Genomic DNA, 22,884 nt, shown 5'->3' with positions numbered 1-22,884 from the left:
AATTTTTAAAGACCTAATTCCAATATAAATCAATAGGAAATCTCAGTGTATACAGATTTTCATGATATTAATTGTTCATGTATTCTTGGTCTCTAATGCTTTTTTTAACTTGTTACCTATCTGTAAGTAAATCTCTGTTTTCACCCTGTTACAGTAAAGTCCTTACTAACCACTCATCCAGCGACTGTTAAAAATTGTGACAGTGCTGAATAAGTGGTATTTACAACCTGTTCTTGAGGTTCCAGCTGTATCAGTGCCCCTGCATGCATATGACCACAATTCTGGTGCTTGGCAACCAACTTGCACTTAATGATGGTTGCACTACAAATGATTACCATTTGTGACCTTCCCTGCTGACTTCCCATGAGAAAAATGAATGGGAAAGCAGGCAGGGAAAATCAGATATTGCTCTGGTAAGTCCCTCTGGCCTTCCTGCATTCACACGGCACCACCCACCCACAGTCTTCTGGTGCTTGCACCCCATCACCCCATCCACTTCCTGACTTGTGCCTCATTGTGCCATCTGCTGCCACATTTACCTCTTGGCATTCAAGGACTTGTGTATGATGTGTGCGAGCACTTCCCCTGCCTCCCCCAAACTATATGCAGTCTAATCCAGCCCTCCCAGGGTGTCCCTTACCACCACCCTACTTACCTGGGAATCCTTCTGCTTCCCACTTAACAACTTGCATGTCTTATTACAACAATTGGGACTACTAGGATTGTTGTTCCTAAGTGTTGCGCTTTACCACCGCTTTGGCTAGTAACGATGATCCTGATCCTAATTGCTGTTGTAACCTGAGGACTACCTGTACTATTTACTCAGTCATTGATGAAGATTTTATGAAATACTTTTTGAAAGTGTCGGCATGCAGTGTCTATCAGATAATATCATTCACATACTGATTTGTTATTGAAGAATTGTAAAAAGTTAGATCAGGTTGGGTTTCCTTTTGGAGTTATCATGGTTTCTTTTTCCATCTACACTTGTTCTTTAGTGCATTTAGTAATTTTATCTTCTGTTCTGTTCTTTCTTGATATATATCAAGAAGTCATACATACATATGTATGTACTTATGGATGTGTGTCTCTGTGGGTGTGGGCGTGAGAGAGACAGAGAAAGAGAAAGTGTGTGTGTAATGTGGTGTGTTTGAACAACCTTCTGGATCAAGTGGTTTTTGTATTTTACAGTTTGTTGATGAAATTCCATTTATTATCCCATAGACCAGGCCAGACAAAACTGTTATATAAAAGTACAGGACGGAACTGTTGTATACAGATAAACATTCATCTTTCACATTCCAGATTGGGGAAAAAGTGCCCCAAAATTCATTGGCTTGAAAGGGAATGAATGGAAGACAGGATTTAAGCCTTGGAGCTGACATATATATGGGCTTTGATTCCTGTGTACTATAGTAGGCAGATATTCTACATTTATATAACTTTTTTCTTGCCTGCAATAAAGTTAACGTATCTAGCTATACCAAATCTGAAATGCCTGCTGATAACTATTTGCTAAATATAGGTTTGAGTCAGGATTTAGTGCAGTTTAGTGTGAAAGCAGACATCTTTATTTTCCTCAATTTTTAAAGTTTTCTTTTTCAGACTTAGTTATATCGGCCGAATCTTATGCAGACAATATTTTACATTAGCACTGCTTACAAAGAAAAGTATGTTTATGGGTCCCTGAAGTCACAAGCAGTAGAATTCATTTTGAAGGAGACTCTATCTTTTACAGATTGCTTACAGTAAATCAAATACTCAGTGGAACCCAAAGCTTTCTATCCAAAAGCTTAGAGAACTGAAAATAGTTTCATGGTTTTCTCTTGCTTGATCTTTAATAAGCATGTCTGCCAATCTAGATACTTCTTTATGGATCCTTACACCTTCATGTCTTGATCACATCTAAAGCATCTTAAAATAAAAGGTATTTGTGAAAATCCTTGCCAATTATTTTAGAAGGTCCACAAATCACTTTACATCGTTTACTCCCTTTCCTTATTTATCCCCATGTCTAAATGTAGGATTATGTTTTTTTTCTTTGAGTTACTGAAGTTCAAACTGAAGACTGTTTATCTGTGTTACACCCTTTTATTTTTGATCTATTTCTTGTTGTTTCCAGTAGTGATGTATTCACAGGATGTAAATACGCCTTTTCCTTTGTGGGTGGTATCAGCATGCCTGTGTATTTCACATGATGTATTTTTTGGAGTGCCAGAACTTTGCTTAATGGTGGGTGATGTTGGCAGCTTCATGGAATCTAAGATAATTGGGAAAAATTAAGTACAGCTGTCTTGTTTTTAATATGTAAGAACAACGTGAATATATATGGATTTTCACATGTGATAGCATTGATCACAAGCAAGCATTGCAACTGAGATAGGCTAAATATGTAGTCCTTAACCTATGACCACAATTGAGCCCAAAATTTTTATTGCTAAGTCAGTCAGTTGTTAAGTGAGTTTTGCCCCACTTTACGACCTTTCTTGCTGTTGTGTATGTAAATAGTTATTAATAAGGGAATTAGCTGATTGCAGAATAGCAGGGTTTTGAGCGGGAGATCCAGGTGCAATCATTGGTTGCAATAACCTAGGAGCGGGAAAATAAGCTCCATTGATTGGTTACAGTTCAAACACTACCCCTATAAAAGGTTGCAACATTTGACAGTTGACAGTCGACTTTGTGTATTCAATAAACTCGTTCAGTGTTAAACCACTCTGAGTCCTCGTCTATCAGAACCAAACAATTGGCGACGAGGGTGGGATAGACAGAAGACCAGAGAATTGGCGGAATCGTCGCGCAAAGGCGGCAGAGTCAGAACGAGTCACAGTCAACCGAGCGGCCGCGGCAGAAAAGAAAATTCTCCGAATGGCGCAAATTGGGTCATTGAAGGAATTCGACCCAAACTTTCCCGAGGATTGGGAAGAATACATAGGACAAGTCGAAGGGTTCCTGTTAGTGAATGGAATCACAGACGACCGTAAAAAAGCGGCAGCGCTATTGACGATTTGTGGCACACCGGTCTACAGAATCGCTGTCGGACTGTGTCAACCGCAACCAGTCTCAAGCGTGCCTTACGCCGACCTCCTAGCCAAACTAAAGGTCCACTTTACACCAAGGAGGTCCGAACTCTTCTGGCGGCGCATCTTTGAGAAGAGAAACCAGAGACCGGGAGAATCCATACAAAAATTTGTCGCTGCTGTCAGGGAAGCCGCAGTACGATGTAAATACGATAATTTAGAAATAAGAATTCGGGACCGAGTAGTACTGGGCTTGCGTGATGAGCAGCTTCAAAACAGAATAATCGCCAAACCCACTGGCGATCTGCAGGAAGTGATCGACGAACTTCTAACGTACGAGTCCACCGGGTATCGCGACCCCCCCCCGCAGCAGCACGGCAGCGGCGTCCGAGATCAATCAAGAGGGCTATGTGGACTGCGGGGAGGCGGACCAGCAGTGGGAAGAAGATATAGCTGAAATCTCCAGGCGGTTCGGAAAATTGGCGCCAAGACAAACCAGAAGTGAAGGGCCTGAACCTGCCCGTCGTCAACAACCCGCAACTCCGCAAAGACAAGCGACGGCGACACAACGACCTTGGCAGGACACCACAACCAGACCGCGCGACATGGACAACCAGAACCGGTGTGGCAGCTGCGGAGGCAACCATCCCCGCGCCTCTTGCCGATTCCGTACCGCAAAGTGCAGGGCATGCGGCAAGACCGGCCACATCCAGGCCATCTGTAGGAGCCGTGTTCGTGACAACCGCCTTCACGAAGTCGATGTGTGGGCCGAGGGTAAGGTAACCCCTTGTTTCAGTGGCAAGGAGACCCCTAAACCCTGGGTTAAAATTCCAAATCTAGGGGAGGTGGCGCGTGTCAGCCGGAGGAGACAGGGAAAAGGTTACAATTTTCCTGGAGGAAAATTAAAAATCACAGTCCACCTGCAAGGGGTCCTTTGCAGAATGGAAATAGACTCAGGGGCTTCAGTGTCAATAATTTCCACTGAAACCCTTGAGAGGATCGAACAAATAAGTGGAAGGAAAATTCCACTTAATTCAACAAATATTCAATTAACTGATTTCCAAAAAAGCCCCATAAAAATAAAAGGAAAGATCAGCCTTAGCGTTAAATTTAAGGGATTTAAGGGGGTCTTAGAATTAATAGTTACAGAGGGAGATAGGACTAGCTTAATAGGGGTTAATTGGTTCCCTGCCCTGGGCATTTGGATTGGGGGGATAAATTCAGTAATTAAAAATAAGACCCTCAAATCAGTCTGCAATGAATTTGCAGACGTATTCGATGGGTCTTTGGGTAGGTACAAAGGGCCCCCAATTAAATTTAACCTAGACCCCTCTGTAAAACCAATCAGGCTTAAGGCCCGAAGGGTACCTTTCGCCCTAAAGGAAAAAATCGAGGCCGAGCTCGACAGGCTTGCAGGCCAAGGGGTATTAGAACCTGTTGAGGGTGGTTTGTGGGAAACGCCGATTGTCACACCCCTCAAACCCAATGGGGATGTGAGAATCTGCGCTGACTACAAGGCCACCCTGAACATTGGAATGAAAAAGCATGCTTACCCGGTCCCGACGGTGAAGCAGGTCCTCGCCATGATCCAGGACGGTGCCATGTTTGCCAAGCTAGACTTGGCGCATGCGTACTTACAGTTGACTGTTTCTAAAGAGGCTGCAGAGGCACAGACAATTGTTACCCACAAGGGGGCGTTCCGAGTCCACAGACTGCAATTTGGTATTGCAGCAGCTCCAGGCATCTTCCAAGAAGTGATGGAGAGGACCTTAAAGGGCATACCTGGAGTATGCCCTTACTTTGATGATGTCCTGATAGCTGGAAAAGATGAGGAAATGTTAGTAGAGCGGCTGGAACAGGTACTGGGTAGATTTAGGAGGGCTGGATTGAAACTAAAAAGGGAAAAATGTAGCATAGGGGTTAAATCCACTGATTTTTTGGGGTTTAGGATTGACAAAAATGGAATCCACCCTACCCCTGACAAAATTAAAGCAATTAAATGGGCCCCAGAACCAAGGAATAAGGCGGAACTACAGGCCTTCCTTGGCCTGGTAAACTTTTACCACACGTTTGTGCCCCACAAGGCTGCCATTGCAGAACCCCTCCACAGACTCTTAGATAAGAAGACTCCTTGGCAATGGCTGAACAAACACAGAGTAAGTTTTCAAACTTTAAAGGACATTCTGTCCAGTAAATCAACTGTAACCCACTTTATAGAAAACAAACCGATTTACCTGGCGTGCGATGCTTCGCCTTATGGTGTAGGGGCTGTAATCAGCCACTTAGACAAACAAGGAATACAAAGACCAATTGCATATTATTCACGCACACTAACCAAAGCAGAGCGGAATTACGCTCAGATAGACAGGGAGGCATTAGCAATAGTGGCAGGTGTAAAAAAGTTCCACGACTACCTTTATGGTAGGAACTTTACTATACTGACAGACCACAAGCCCCTGTTGGGACTGTTTACCACGGATAAACAGACTCCCCAAATAATGTCGCCTAGAATGCTGAGGTGGTCCATTTTCCTCTCAGCATACTCATTCTCCCTCCAATACAGACCGGGCAAGGACATGGGACATGCTGACGCCCTTAGCAGATTGCCCCTAAACATAACAGAGGAAGACCCTGCACCTGTGGGACAAATAATGTCCCTACAGGATATTCCCGATTGGCCCCTAACTGCTAAAGACATAGCTGAGGCAACAAATAAGGACCACACTTTAAAGAGAGTAATGGCCTGGGTCCTGACTGGGTGGCCAAACGCCAACCCGGATGAAAAATACATTCCCTATTTTAGAAGGAAAGATGAACTGTCAGTTCATTTGGGATGTTTACTCTGGGGAAATCGTGTGGTTATTCCAGGAATCCACAAATCAGCCATTTTACTAGAATTACATGAAGGACACCCTGGAATAGTACGGATGAAGGCGTTGGCTAGGAGTCACTTGTGGAGGCCAGGACTGGACAAGGACATTGAGGAATGTGTTGCCAATTGCCATCTGTGCCAACGCTCTAGGCCTGAACAACAACACATCCGTACGCATAAGTGGGAGTTAGCTAGAAATCCTTGGTCCAGGATTCATATCGACTTTGCTGGGCCTTTCCAAGGGTTAACATTTCTGGTAGTGGTTGACAGCTTCTCTAGATGGCTAGAGGTAGTACCAGTCAGTTCAGTAACCTCAGGTAGAACCATACAGGCATTAAGGGGCCTCTTTGCCACTCATGGGTTGCCGGATTTAATCGTGTCTGATAATGGGCCACAATTCACATCTATTGAATTTCAGGATTTCCTCAAGGCCAACTCGATTAAGCACAGGACATCAGCACCCTTCCACCCATCCACCAACGGCTTGGCTGAACGGAATGTGAGGACCACGAAGGACGCCTTAAAAAGAATCATTCGAGGTGACTGGCATCAGAGACTGGCCGAGTTCTTGTTGGCCCAACATACGACCCCATGTTCTGCTACAGGGAAAAGTCCAGCTGAAATGAGGTGGGGAAGGAGACTAACCACCAAATTGGACAGATTACACCCTGACAGACTTCTACCAAGCGCTGAATTGGACATTCCTAACAGAACATTTAAAGTGGGGGATTTGATCTGGGCCAGGAACTACGCCCAAGGGGACAAATGGATTCCAGGGGTGGTGACTGAAATTTTAGGCCCCCTGTCGTACACTATTGAGGGGGAAGGGAATAGGATCTGTAAAAGACACACAGATCAGCTGAGGAAGAGATCCAGTGGGTGCTTGCCAGTAGAGGGGGGCCAAAGCACATTTGGGGGAAAAAGTACATCCAGGTTCAGTAATAACAACATGCCAGAGAGTGTGGTAGAGGAATGGCAAAACATCTCTTCCCCTGCTACCCCACAACAACAACAACAATCTAGTCAAATAGACTGGGAGGTACCCCTGCGAGGTAGGCCAGTGACTACTGAGTATCAAACACAAACCAATGCACAAAACAGCAACAGGGAAACATCAGAGTCTAGTAACCCAGAGCCTAGGTCCAACACAGACAAGCAGCCAAGCAGTCAATCAGGAAAAGGGGTCCCTAGCAGCCAGAGTAATAGATACCCTTCTAGAATACATAGGCCACCAAAATATTTAAAGGACTTTGTAAAGAAATAACAACAACTGGGGGGTAAGGGGTGTTGTGTATGTAAATAGTTATTAATAAGGGAATTAGCTGATTGCAGAATAGCAGGGTTTTGAGCGGGAGATCCAGGTGCAATCATTGGTTGCAATAACCTAGGAGCGGGAAAATAAGCTCCATTGATTGGTTACAGTTCAAACACTACCCCTATAAAAGGTTGCAACATTTGACAGTTGACAGTCGACTTTGTGTATTCAATAAACTCGTTCAGTGTTAAACCACTCTGAGTCCTCGTCTATCAGAACCAAACACTTGCCTTAGTTGTTAAGGTAGTAACACAGTTGTTAATTGAATCTGGCTTCCCCATTAACTTTGATTGTTAAAAGGTCACAAAATGTGATGCCATGACACTGTCACCATCAAAAATATGAGTCAGTTGCAGCATCTGAATTTTGATCACATGACCATGTGGATGCTGCAGTGGTCATAAGTAGGAAAAATGGTCATAAGTCATTTTTAGTGCCATTGTAACTTCAAATGGTTACTAAGCAAACTGTTGTAAGTTGACAACTACCTGTATTGACCTTATTAATTGCAGAATTGCCTTCAGAATGAAGATTTTTATATGGTGGCTAAAGTAGAGATGTGTGAAGGAGAAAATTCTTACTCATTTTTCTTTAAATGGGTCTTGAGCTCTCTTCCCTCCCTCAAAACAGGTCTGAGCAAAACATGGAAGTGCTATATTTCCAAGGAATTAAGTGTTATTGACATTGTTGTACATTAAAAAAATGTGAATTTGTCCTGTCTCTGTGGCCATAGAAATAACTACAGTACAGAAACAACGATAGTAGTAAAGCTACTTGTAAAATGGATGGAATTTCCATTAGCCCAGTAGAGTTTAATTCCTTACTTTAGATTTTCTCTACTTTTTTAGTTGTAATAGTTGTTGTTATTTTTATTATTTTCTGTCCCATTAGCCTGAGGCAGTCAGAGTAACCAAACGGAAAAAGATTACACTGTGCCTGTTGAGGAGAAATTTAAGTTGCGGCCCTAGTTATTCATAATATGTATTCCAGCACATTCTTCTGGTACATTTGCAAACAGTAAAAATCAGTGTTTATAAAGCTAAATGCTGTTCATTTAGGCAATCCCATTTAATAAAAGTAAAGCTTCACTTTGCAAAGCTCCAGATTACATGTTGCACATAAATGCAGTAATGTTTGAAGCTAGCTCTAGTTTAGATGAGGTAGAGCAGAAAAGTGGAAAAATGGTTCTTAATTGTCTGCCTGACCTGTTCTGCTGCTCTAAATCAATCTTTTGAAGATAATTTTGTATAATTTCCTATATTCAGTCAAAGCCCAATTTTGCTGGAGGATATAATAACAGAGTCTTAAAAGTCTCAAAATCTGATGCCCAAACAGAATCAAGGTGTGGTCATTTCAGCCTTTTTCCTTCCTTTATCTGAACCTAATATTTATTTTATTTTGTTTTATTCATCTTATATAAGAACCACCCATTTCCATCACTAAATAGTCATTTAGTTTCTCATTGACTTTCTTTTCATGGTTGTCTTGTTTTCCTGTGTCAAAATTATCTCAGCACTGCCACACCAGTACACACCCACAATGGGGTCATTATTACAGTATTTCTTTTTCCCTTAGTTTTTAATGGATTCTTTTGGAAAGGTTTTGCATTTGATATCATTAATTTTCTTACAGGTATAGACATTCTCTAGTCATAGTGCAATCTCGCTTTCCTTTTTGCTGAGATTTTTATTTTAGAACAAACCATATGCTTCCTGTTGGTATTCCAGTTATGAGTCTCATCCTACCAGGTTTCATTGACACCAACAGTATCACATCTGGCTCCTTGTACTGGAATTTCAGGTTCTCCCTGTTTGTTTATTTGAATGTTTTTCCAGCTAATGTTCATACATCAGCTAATGTGTAATTGCCAAATATGTGTTACCAACATGTCTTTCTGTTTCTGAATGGAAGATTAAAGATACACAAGATACATACTTATAAACAAAAATGGAGCTAGTCCATGATGTATGGGGAACAATTATATCATCAACAGAAAAACAGCTAAGCAACAAATCAATAAATGATTTGTTAAAGTAAATGAACAATAAAGAACATGACTGCATTTTAATAGAATGCATCTTTAAAGTATCACACATCGTTTATTGTCAGTTTATTGGCTTCTTCAAACAATAGTTTAAGGAAAAGCTTACTTCAGCAAATGGAGAAAGAGGGGAATCAAAGTATGTTTTTCTATAGCTGACAGGAACAGAAGAAAGTAAGAAGAGTTGTCCAGAACTGATCTTAAGAAGCACCAGTAGATGTATGTATGTATGTATGTATGTATGTATGTATGTATGTATGTATGTATGTATGTTTCCTCAAAACTACCTGAAGAACTTAAATGAAACAATCTTATTTCACATTCACTGAGGTTGGAAGGGAGCTGTGACTTACCTGATTTCAGAAATTCCAGTAGATGTCACCAACTGTTCATTCACTTTAGGATGATATATAGGTAAATAATTTAGGTTCTGTGACTGTGAGCTACTTCAGTATATTATTTTGGTTAATCAAAATGCACTGGGACTTAATGGGAAGTGCCCTTAGTTAGGGCTGGAGAGATTCCCTGGGTCTTAGTGGCTTGACAGGGTGTCCTTGGTTGCTGGAGCTAGAGTTCGTGGTTAGATGGCGTGTATTTTAACTTTTCAGCTGCTTTTAATTACTTTAAAGTTTTTAAATGATCAGTTTAATTTAAAGAAAAACTTGTTGCCATTTAGAACAGGTAAAATATGCAAAAAAAACCCTGGAAATAACAGGAGCTTTCTCCACCAAACAAGCAATGTTTATGGGCTTCTCATTTGTCTAAACTGCAAGTTAACTGGGTCAGTTTTGACAGAAGTTTCTATCATTTCAGGCAGGCTGAAGACTTGGATGGCAAAGCATCTCTCTAAGTAGGACCAGCCTTTTTCTTCCTTTTTCGATTGCCAGGAACATACAAGTTGTTTATAAGAATTGTTGTGTGCTGTTAACGGAGACTAAAGAAGGATATAAGTTATTTTTCCCCCTTACTTGCTCAATTTGAAAACAAAATTGTGACTAGTCCATAACTTGGGGCAAATGAATCACAGTCCATAAAATGACTGTTATGAAATGTACATTTTAGAATTAAAATTGTGGAAAAAATAACATACTTTTGAGAAAAGTTTTTAGCTCACACACACACACACATACACTCACACCAATATATATATATATATATATATATCAGCATTTATATATATCAGAATTTATGTCCTGCATTTCTACACTGGCTTTCAGTCCAGAAGACAATGCCAGCTGGCTGTTGATCTTGGTTTTATGGAAAATACTGTCACACAAGGCCAGTATAAAATACTACAGAAATTCAACAGGTCTTTTATTGTTTAAACAAATAATTAAAGATAATTGTTACTTATTAATCAGAATATTGGATTTGCTGATACTGATTAAAATAGGAAGTCTCATTGTCAAAATAGTCAATTGAATAAAATGCGTATCTCATTGGAAAAAACGCATTATTTCCTGAGAAACTGGAAGTCAGCAATTAAATTTGCTATTATTTGTAAATGAAATAGATTTTTACAGCACAAGGATTGTTAAAAAGACAAGACTGTTTTCCCCAAACCCTCTCTACTTCCTACCTGCTTCATATATCATCATTTATACAATTCCTATGGATTGTGACTTTTCTCATTGCTTTAAAACAGTGCCCCTTGACCTTTTGGACATCAGGGACCGGTTTCATGGAGAGAGGTTTTTCCACAGACCGGAGGGGATGTGGTTTCACATGCTGCCTGCATCTCATGGATGAGGTTTCACTTGTTTGTGCGGCCCAGTTCCTGGCATGCTGCTGCCCGGTGCAGGTCCACGAATTTTATTTTACCTATTATGGGAGTTAATTCTCATATTATTAGAGGGATGCAACCTGATATCAGATGTGCCTATTACCTAAACAAGAAACATGGGATTTAGGTCTCAAACCCTTTCTGGTTTTCAGCCCCTTCCTTTGACAGTGTTCTATCTTGATCACACTTACTATGCCCCTTGATTGGTATTTTCTGTTTCTTTAACTCCTCCTGGACCAAAGAAGTAACAAAACATCACAGCTCCTCTCACATGGGCAAAAATGGAAAAATGGCAGAACTCTAATCATCTTGTTAAAAACACACACACACACACCAATAACCAGGTTCATTTCTTCATTGTTCCATCAGTAACTTGTAAAAAAAAAAGTAGTAGACTTCAGAGAGGACTTCAAATTGCTCATAAGGATTCCAAACAATTGTTCCTCATGAGAAGACTGCAAGACTGGTTTTCATCGGATTTAGAACTCTGGGAGAAGAAGGAATAGCCATCATGTTCAAGCCATGGTTTGTACCTTTGAATTGGAGATTGAGTTTGTTTCTCTAGAGTGGAAAAGGAGCATATGGCTTCCGAGATCAAAATGGCCCTTAAACCCATTAGCCTTTCATAAGGCCCTAAAAAGCCTGGCTATGTTCCTGAGGCTGGGCCATCAATGTGTCAAGGGGGCCATTTCCTGGCTATATTGCTAACTGGCCAAGTATCTTGCTCCTATGTATATTGAATCTGGATGTTTTTAGTGTTTTATTGGTTTTACTGTTTTTATTGTTTTGAAATGGATTCCACACTTTCAGATGACATTTCTGCTATAGTTCAAAGGACCAGGTTCCTAATAGGCTAGGTACATTTCTGTATTTCTGATTACAGTAGCCCATTTTTCCGTACCTGAAAAGTAATCTTTCTGAAATATATAGGAATAGAGGGAACAATTTAGGCAAAAGAGGTTGAAAAGCAAAGGCAGCTTTGCCTTACTGGTCAGGCCGGCAAGCAGTCTCGTGCACTCCACCGTTAAAAAAAAAAGATAGTAAATTTGCAAGTACCATTGCCCTGAATGACATGTGGCCAAATACTTCCAAACCTTGCCACCCCATCTCCAGCATTTCTGCTGCTCTGCTAATTGTAGAACAGCTGATTGTCACTCCAGGGTTTTGGGATTTTTTTTTTCTTTTTAATTGTCCCTTTCCCTTTTAAGAATTGTACAGGGCTATTTTAGAACATTTTTCAGAAGCAGCCTGTAAGGTCGCTAGGCAAGTAGGATGTTAAAGGGGAAAAATGTTTGTTGTGCACAATGGAGTCACTGTATCACCCTTTGGGTTGGGGCACTGGTTTATATGATCCATGCCTTCAAAGTACCGGTAATCTTACCTTGGAATAGAATTAAGGTGTTTTCTTATAACAGAGAATGTATTACATTTCCTTTTACTTCCATCTAATGCCATATATTTTCATGCATTTTTGTGAAATAGCCATTTGCAATAGACACATCTATTAATTTCGTATACACCTGCAAAAATTCATCTTGGTTTTGAAACAGAAATTAAGTTCTTTTAAAGAGCAGAACAGAAGAAAAATTGTTCATGACTTTTGCCTCATTGAAATGACATTTTAAAACAAAAATTACAAAATTGAAAAATGAAATAATTATAGGTCCCAGCTCATATTTCATTTGTTTACAAACTTGATTCAGTGATTAATAGACCATCAATATTGCGTTCTTTTTTATTCCATCTGTAATCAATAACAATTTTCCTTGAGAATTTAGAGCAACACATAAATGAAAACATCTCAACTTGTAAAATATTTTCAACTCCTAAACTGCATTTTTAATGGCAATTTGCTATAACTACTTTATGTTCAAAATTATCTGGGGTGTCTAATGTAATCAATATATTATATTTGGCATTAACTTTCTTTTGTCTTAACCACTAGACCAAAGTGGATCTCTGCACCCCAGTTTCATCTAGTTATTCTTTTCAATTTTATGTTTGCATCATCAAGCGGCTATGATTAAGAAAAAAATATATTCACAGAACATATGGAAAATGATGATACATATGTGATTACCTAATCACAAAAGTAGGTAATCATAGTATTAACATAACTATTTTAGTGAAAGTATCACTGTAGTTTCCTGCAGATGCTGCTGTTCTAGAAACTTACTGAATTAATAGTAGTACTTGTAATTTTGCTCTTGCAAATACAACAGGAGATCTATTGATTTTTATCCTACTGTTAAGGTATTACATGGCAGAGTCACTTTTTTCAATAAGAAGCAGAACTTTGAATTGATTTGAGCCTTCAAGGGATGCAGGGTGCATGGTCAGCAATATAGTGGTGAGCATTGGGGCAAAATATTAATAAATAATAATTCATGCCATTTTTCATATCATGCCAGCCTATGGAAACAGATATCAAGTTTCACTGAAATGTAATAAAGGGATAGAATGGTAGTCTCCCTAGTAATTTTTGTAGGTGAAGATCAAATATTAATCTCTGAGTGGAAAATATCAATTTTATTTCTAAGTCATTTTTTTCTCAAGATCACAGACTTAGAAAGTAGTTTTCTTTTGTATGGAAAAATATATGTAAATAGAAACTAAATCTGACATGTGAATTTGTTTGAAGAATAGGGGTACGTACTAGTGATGAATGGGACGTGGTGGCTCAATGGGTTAGGACGCTGAGCTTGTCGATCAGAAGGTCGGCAGTTTGGCGGGTCGAATCCCGAGTGCCACGTAACAGAGTGAGCGCCTGTTACTCGTCCCAGCTTCTGCCAACCTAGCAGTTTGAAAGCACGTAAAAATGCAAGTAGAAAAATAGGGACCACTACGGTGGGAAGGTAACCGTGTTCCGTGCGCCTTTGGCGTCTAGTCATGCCGGCTAGATGTCCTCGGACAAGCGCTGGCTCTTTGGCTTTGAAACGGAGATGAGCATCGGCCCCTAGAATCGGAAACGACTAGCACACATGTGCGAGGGAACCTTTACCTTTACCTTTTTACTAGTGATGAATAATCTTGTCACTGGATAAATATCTTTGCAGGTTATTTCACAAGGTCCTTCATGTGCTGAAACATCCCTTGGTCAGCATACCCAGTAGATCCTGCCCACAATAAATCCATCAGGTAGTGTGTAGAGGTCTTCTTTATACAGGTAGTCCTTGATATATGACCACAATTGACCCCCAAATTTCTGTTGCTAAGTGAGACAGTTGTTAAGTGAATCACTGCAGTTGTACAGTTCAGTTAATTGTTGTTAAGTGAATCTGGATTCTTCATTGACTTTGCTTGTCAGAAAGTCGCGAAAGGTGACACTGAGACACTGCAACCATCATAAATATGAATCAGTTGCCAAGTGTTTGAATTTTGATCACAGAACCATGGGGATGCTGAAATAGTCTTAAGTCACTTTTTCCAGTGCCATTGTAACTTCAGTCACTAAATGAACTCTTGTAAATCAAGGATTACTTGTATAAGTGAAACAAAACTATCATTTCAAAATAGGGAAAATTTATTAGTTTTCTACTATATTACTACAACAAATCATTAATCATTAAGTGATCATTAATCAACTAAATAAAACTAATTGAAATATATGAGCTACCTGAAAAGAAGTGGTGTGAAGACTTAAACCAATTCAGTGAAGATGCCAAAAAAACAATATACGTGAAAATAAATCGTATTGTATTCTCTACTTACTGTTTTTCCCTAACTCCACCCCAATTAGTTTATGGCCATGTTTGTCTCATGATGAAAAGCCATGTTGTCCTATGTAAGTGAATTTATGGTATTGAACAGATTAGAAGTGTTTAGCCAACCATTAAGAGGAGGACAGGAATATAAGCAGAGTGAGTTTGGATAGATGAAGGTTCGCCTAGTCTAGCATGCTTGGTTCAACCTAGAATGTTTCCAGGGATTTTCCCAACAAATCTAAAGGTGTATCCTGTGGCATCAGGGGCTGAAAGTGGCACCATGGCCACTTCCTTTTGCTGATATGGTTAATGTGATGACAAATTCCATATGGCAATTACGTAAAAAAGGTATTTTTGATTGATGGCCTTATATTTAGTGATATCCATTTATTTTCACTGAAATCTCATGGTAAGAGGAAACAGACTTAAATCCCTCTCTCTGTATTCTCACCAATCATTCATCACTTTGTTTAAAAAATAATAAATGACAGGAGTTTAAGTTACTGGAAAATGGACTTCATAATCAGTTGCTACAGTAATGTGTCAGCAATATGACAAGCTACTGAATAACGTTCTGGAATGGCGACTTTCAAATGAAGGCAAAATAATTAGTCATCAGAAACAATTCAATTTGTGCATTCCTGTCATTTGCCATGTATTTTGTTACAGATAAATTTCTTGTTTAGAATCATTTCACTGACTCTGTTCTTAGTAATTTTAGTTGAAAAAGAAAAGGTGAATACTGCTGAAGACTCACAGCGTAATCTTAAAGCAAGCTTAGTTCTTGTATATGCAGTTAATCATGTTCTATTATTTATGTTTAGAATAAATTTAGAATAATCCATTTTACATTGCAGATAATTTGGTTTTGTATTTTTCTCACTTACATGTACTAGTAGTATAGGTAGTCCTCATTTACAACCATTCATTTAGCGACGGTTCAAAAACAGCATAAAAAAGTGATTGATCTTCACATTTACGACCATTTCAGCATCCCCATGGTCACATGATCAAAATTTGGGTGGTTGGCAATCAGTATGTATTTATGACATTTGCAAGGGTCATGTGATTTCCCTTTGCAATCTTCCTAGCATGCTTCCAACAAGAAAAATCAATGGGCGAAGCCAGATCTGCTTAACGACCATGGTGATTCACTTAACCAAAAAGGTCATGAAATTGGTTGGGACCCATTTAACAACTGCCTCACTTAGCAACAAAAGTTACAGTCTCAATTGTGGTCATGAGTCAAGGACTACCTGTACAGAGTTCCTTCTTCCATAAACTTTAGTTTACCTATAAAAAGTAGACTAAAATTCAAGGAAGGGCTACCCAATTCATCTCTTTTTAAAAACAAATGTTTGTAATGTCTATAGCCTGCTCAGTGGACTCTGGATGGAGTACAGTAAAATAAAAGATAATCTTTAAAATAAATACGAATAATAAAAATGAATCCTCCTCATCAAAATCATAAACGTCATCATGTTCTTAATCTGGAAAAACGCTGCTTTGGCCTTTTTTCAAAGTAACTGTAGGATAAGGGCCATCTGAGACCAAGGATACGAAGGAGAAGGCTTGTCACTGTCCCATGACACATGACCATCACAAGGAGACCCTCTCTAAATGATGGGAAGATTTAATTTAATCTGATGGCGCTTTTTGAATTGGGCCCGGAAGTCTAATGCAACTAGCGTACTGATTTCACAGGTTTTATTTTTACTTTGCTTAATGAGTTCAGTGCTCACTTAATGATTGTGGCTAGAAAAAAGTTCATAAAATCAGATCGGTCATCTGGGTGACCTGCTCTACGACCATTAATGACTTACAACCATAATGGGCAGGCTCCATTACAGTCATAAGTGGAGGACTACCTGAATAACATAGGCCTTCTCTGGAAATCTCTGTTTTTCTGCTATGTCTGGCTCATGAATCAGTGCAGGGGTGGAGAACTATGGCCCTTTCATGACCTGTAGACTTCAACTCCCAGAATTCCTGCACCAGCTGGCTCAGGAATTCTGGGAGTTGAAGTCCAGAAGTCATAAGGGCGCCATAGTTCCCCACCTCTAAACTAATGGATAGCCCTTGAACTGGGCCATCAGAAAAGGCCCATTTCTTATTTCTCCCACTTTGCTGAAGGGCATTACACAGGTTTCCTTCTTTCAGTTGGAGTGGTTAGTTAGACTATCTTGTTTTGGTATGTTTGGTGCAGGGCGGTTATGCAGAACCTGTTTACCCTCTTGCTCTCTCTTCTATCTTCTATTGCCATTCCTTCTGTTTAAGTAGGAAATGCATTCTAGCTTTATATAGCTAAAATATACAAAATTAGCTAGATCACTTTGCTTTTCCTTGAGAGTAATTTTGCCATGAGAACATAATGGCAGTGTGGAAGTATGAAAATGGAATATCTGTCATTAGGAGAATTGTCAGCAGAGGAGCTAAAAGTGTCTGATCTGAGTATTTCTCTTCTTCACAGAGAGAACTGATGTTCCTAGCAGTCTCCATTTCTCACTATTTCTGAGATTAGATATTTGATAGAATATCTGTCACCAGGGCCTGAGAAGCCTTTGTGTTAAAAATGCACCTGATAATAACATTTCACCAGGAATATAATAATTCTTTTTTGCTAGAGGGAGTTGGTAAGAATATTTCCAAAGACAACTAAACAGAAGCTTCTTATTCAGATTTGTTCTTTTTTCTCACTTTCCATCTTTAACTTACTTCAGCATCTAAATGGACTGATGGATGTGTGTGCTGCACAAGAAAACATATTCCTTTTATTCTTTTCAACCCACAGAGCAGAGCCATCTCTGCTATCAAAGTTTCTTAAATATTTAAGCTCCAGTCCATTCCATTGTGCATTAATTGATTAGTATATGCCACTCTAACTGTTCTTATTTCTTGGAAGGCTTGCTTAAAGTTGGATTCTTGCCCCTATTCTAGACATATTTACTTGGGAGTTACACTCTGTACATTTTGCTAAACAAAATGTGGGTTAACACAAACAAGAACATATAGGTTGCTCAGGCCATTCAGAGTTTTCATGTTCCTTTGACATATGCAGAGATTGGTATTATTATTTTTAATGTATTTCATTTGTGTCCTTTTCTGCCCTAGTTCGAATTCATGGTTCAACCATATAAATTATTTTCCATTTTATAACAAATGTAAAAATATCAGAGTTCCCAAAATAAAAAAGAACTGAATGCCTAACAAAAGAAACATAAGGGTTTGCAATGGGATGTTGCATAACCCAAACCTCTAACCCTATCTGCTAATCCCTAACCCCTAACACCAATCCCTAACCTAATCTTAACCCTAACCCTAACTCTAAGGGGCTAAGTGAAATGTTAAGCAAAACACATGGTTCAGTTTCCATCAGTTTTCCCAATTTGAAGTCCTACATTTTCCTTCTCATGTTAAACTTCTAGTTTAGAATTCCTGATAATGGCATGGGGCTGGGGTATTTGAAGAACGACCTCTCTCCAGTTATATCTACCTATGCCATTTGATCCAGCAGGAGAGGTATGTTATGTCTCCCAAATACTAGGAAATGTTATCTGATGGCATTCAGGAAGAGAACCTTTTCTGCCGTGGAACTTAGATTGGCCCTGATCTTTTGGAAGGGCTGAAAAAATGGCTGTGCCACCCCACTTGGGGGTTTGATGGGAGTGGTGAATGCCTTCATCCGTTATACTGAATTGATATATTGATTATATTTGCCTGCTGATTATGATTATGATTTGTGTTGAGCTTTTAACATTGCTTCATATAATTGTATGTTTTCTTTTTTATATACTTTTTCCTTGCTCTATTTTTAATTGCTGTGAACTTCCCAGAATCACATATATAAAATGATTGGACCCGTGCCCCTCCTGGCTGGTATATGCAGCCCGGGAGGAGACACGAGGCTGGTTCCAGGCAGTAATAACTGCTTCTTTGAGGGAGGGTACCTTCCCTGCCGCCTTGAAGGAGGCGGTGATGAGGCCCCTCCTCAAGAAGCCTGCCCTGGACCTGGCTATTTTGAACAAATATCGTCCAGTCTCCAACCTTCGCTTTCTTGCGAAGGTGGTTGAGAGTGTGGTGGCACTTCAGCTCCCTCTGTTCCTGGAGGAAACTGATTATCTGGACCCATACCAATCGGGCTTCAGGACTGGGTACAGCACGGAGACGGCATTGGTTGCGCTGGTGAATGATCTCTGCCGGGCTTGGGACAGGGGTTGTTCCTCTGTCCTAGTCCTATTAGACCTCTCAGCGGCTTTTGATACCATCGACCATGGTATCCTACTGCAGCGTCTCGGGGTTGGGAGTGGGGGGCACTGTTTTACAGTGGTTCTCCTCCTACCTCCTGGGCCGCTTGCAGTCGGTGTTGACGGGAGGGCAGAGGTCCGCCCCGAGGCCTCTCGATTGTGGAGTTCCTCAGGGGTCGGTCCTCTCTCCCCCCATGCGCTCGTGACCTCCCGGCTAGACTACTGCAACGCTCTCTACATGGGGCTGCCCTTGAATACCACTCGGAGGCTCCAGCTGGTGCAGAATGCGGCCGCACGAGTTGTGATGGGGGTCTCCCGATTACTCCCATGTAACACCTCTGCTCCGCAAACTGCATTGGCTTCCAGTTGCCCTCCGGGTGAGATTCAAGGTGGTGGTGATGACCTATAAAACCCTAAATGGCATGGGCCCGGATTATCTAAGGGAGCACCTGCTGCCAGCATCAATTTTCCATCATCCTGTGCGCTCCCACAGGGAGGGCCTCCTCAGGGTACCACCGGTCAAGGATTGCCGACGAGCGATCCCCAGGGGGAGGGCGTTCTCTGTGGGTGTGCTTGCCCTATGGAATCAACTGCCAATTGAACTCCGGACTGCCCCCGACCTTCGTTCATTTCGCCGGGACCTAAAAACCTGGCTCTTTGAGCTATTTGGTCTGGACTGAGGGGTTTAATGTTTTTAAATTGTGATTTTAATTTTTGCGGCTAGACTTAATTTAATTTAATTTTAATTTTATATTGTATTGTTTTTAAATTTTGCCTTGTAAACCGCCCTGAGTCCTTTGGGAGTAGGGCGGTATATAAACCGAATAAATAAATAAATAAATAAATAAATAAATAAATATTGATTTTCTATTATTAAATTATTAGTGCTGGTGGTACTCTAAGGCAGAATGTAATAATTCATTTTCATATATTTTTCAGTATCTATCTATCTATCTGCATGACATCTGTTTTGCTTTATTGTGGCAATGTGCATTTATAACATTTGGCGTAAGTTGACAGCTAAATGTAAAGCAACCATTCCAGTCAACAGAATGATGCAAGTATCCATTGCATGGAGTATGTGTATTAGTTCAGCTTCAACTCTTTTGTTTATATACTTATAAGAGATTTTGTATGTCATATCAATTTGGATTATTCCATTAATTAAGAGAGAAAAAATAATAACTAGCTATCAATGCCATAGGGTGCTCACTTTTCATATGTAGCATTCTTAGGAAATGTTAAGAAAAGCACCATGATTATTCACATTCTGGTATTTCTGGAAAATGAGAATAAAGGTCTATTTATAGAGGTCACAATTCTTGTCTCTTTTGGAGAGCCAGGTAAGAGTTCGGCTAATTATATGCTGCAGATGTGGAAAGGCTATATATTTTAAGCAAGACTTACTCCCAAGTAAATATAGAATACATTTCAACATTTTTATTCTAGTTGCAGGAAACCATTCGTATCTTTATAGCACAACTGCGTTTGATGCTTATGGAAGCTGTTTTATATAACTACATTCAGAGGCAATCACTTTTCTTGAAATTAAGCAGTATCCCACTGAATAGAGTTCTTTCAAAAACAAATAGTAATTTGAGTGGAAAAGGGTTTGTGTTATCCTTTTATTTTTAAGCAGACTTTTGGAATAGCTGTAGCTGAATATATAAAAGTGCATTTACATGATCCAAAATGCTCTTGTTAGATTGAAACCAAAAGACCAGTTCCACTTCAGACTGAGAAATATGGGGTGAAGTATCACTGACTCACTCAGACCATGGATGTTGATTTAGTCCTGAAAAGCAGGGCTTTTAATTAAAACACAAGGGAATATTCCACTGGAATCCAAGGCCAATCTGTTTTAACAGCAATGTCTATATTCCTAGCCGTGTGTCAATTTATTGCTTTAGCTTGCGGATTGCAACAGTAGAAAAGTTCTCCAAACTGCAATAGCAGTTTTATAGGGTAGATAATTAGCGCAAGTTTTGTATAGCAGAGATTACTGCAGCAATTTTGTTTTCTTCATGCCTCAGACAAGTATTTCCTTGCAAATTTCTTGATGTAATTCATCAATCCATCTATAGTTCATATCCTTAAATTTTGGATACAGTTTTAAGGTCTTTTTAAACAGAGCTTTCTTCCTGAAAGATTTATTCCATCATTTTTCTTCTTTTCAGTTGAGAAGCCTAAACAGACTTCATCTTTTATGAATTGTGGACTTCAACTCCTAGAATTCCTGAGTCAGGAACTCTGGGAGTTGAAGTCCACAAGTCATAAAAGGGCCATTTTCCCCTATCCCTCTGCTAGAGTAAAGTGGTCTTTTTAAAAAGAAAAAAAAAACCTTTATTTTTCAATAAACAAAAAATTATGCAGATAAAAATTGAAAAACTCCTGAGAAGTTGATAACTTCTGTAAGAAATAGAGCTCTTTGAGACAAGCTGATACTGTGATAATCTCTTCACCTCCATAGGATAAGATGCTGGTTTTAAACTACTACAGGAGGTGGTGATGCAAATTGTATAATTTGGTATCACTAGGGTTATTAATGGGCAACTGCACAGTGTACTCTTAATTTTTTTATTACAGAATTGTGCTTAAATTTTCCTCAAAGTATTTCTTTAACACATAATATTTGATGGTTAAACAAAATGGTTTGGAATGAAAGCAGACAGAAATGAATATATTAGATACAGTGCAGGCTACTCTAAATGATTTGAAATATGAACATTTATAAATTTCCTCCTTATCAGTATATTGGATCTATCTAATAGTGACTCCAACCCTAAACTTAAGAGATGGACTTAAGAATATTTGGAATATATGTAAATTGTGCAAAAAGATCAATCCAAATGGGTGATTAAAAAAAAACCTCAAGAGAAGTATAGCATGAAAAAATTAAGAATAATATTTTTCAGGAGATGGATAATTGACTGAATTAATATTTTATGTAGCTTTGGGGGTAATGATTCTGGTCTTAAAAGATCTAAAAATATTTTTTTCATTCTTGGGCTATGTCCAAATGGGTATGATTTTGGTGATCGGCCAGACTTGTCCATCAATTTGTAAGATGGGAGATCCATCTTATGCAGTGAATAAGATGGGTATCTTATGCATTTAAATGATGACATGCTTGAATTAAACATTAACTTTAAATAAATATTAGTTTATGACATCGGAAGACATATTTCTATCCTATGTTTGGAACTTTTTTGGTTTTGTTTTACATATTGGCTATATTTTCACCCACATATATTAGTTGCTAAATACATAATAAAATATCTAGTAAATTTATAGTAAAGATATCATTAGAAACAAGGATTTCATCTTAGAATCATTATGTGATTCCAGCTTTCACAAGTGTATACTTTTATTTAGTCTACATTACAATATTACAATTGGTATATAGAAAAAACTGCTGTATAAAAATCAAACATCCTGTGATGCTGAAACGTCAATCCCAAGGAATTGAATAAACTTAGAAAATATAACGTAAAAGCATACAAAAGAGGGAAAGAAAGAAATGGAAGAGGAGGAAGTAGTTGGTAGCGGTGGAGAAAGAAGAGAAAGAGGAAGGTGGTTTAACTATTCTGTGAGTAATTTTAAAAATCCAGTGCATAATATGAAGAACTTTTTATGTTGCTGTTACTAATGTATTATGATAGCAATATAACTGTCTCCATTTGTTTAACTATTGCTGTGGGTGAGACAGATATCATCAAGCTGCTACAATAATTTACAAATAGCACATGAGTAATTCATTAGTAAAAAGTGACCAAAACACTCCACAAAGGAAGAGGCAACTGATCTTCTCTGAGTTATCTTTCATCCAGATGTCATCTCCTTTTTAAAAATAAATAAAGCTTCTGTTGGCATGGAAAAAAAGAAGAGGCAGGACCATAATTCTA

General features: G+C 39.2%; 1 protein-coding gene across 1 annotated transcript in view; it reads left to right on the top strand.

Moving 5' to 3' along the window:
• CSMD1 (CUB and Sushi multiple domains 1) overlaps positions 1-22,884 on the top strand; it is a gene marked incomplete at its 5' end in the record, with an annotated part of 1,146,395 nt that overhangs the window by 42,262 nt on the left and 1,081,249 nt on the right. The window lies entirely within an intron of this gene.

Source organism: Vipera ursinii, assembly GCF_947247035.1.
Source record: "Vipera ursinii genome assembly, chromosome: 1".
Taxonomy (NCBI): Eukaryota; Metazoa; Chordata; class Lepidosauria; order Squamata; family Viperidae; genus Vipera; species Vipera ursinii.
This window is presented reverse-complemented; position numbering and strand designations above follow the sequence as displayed.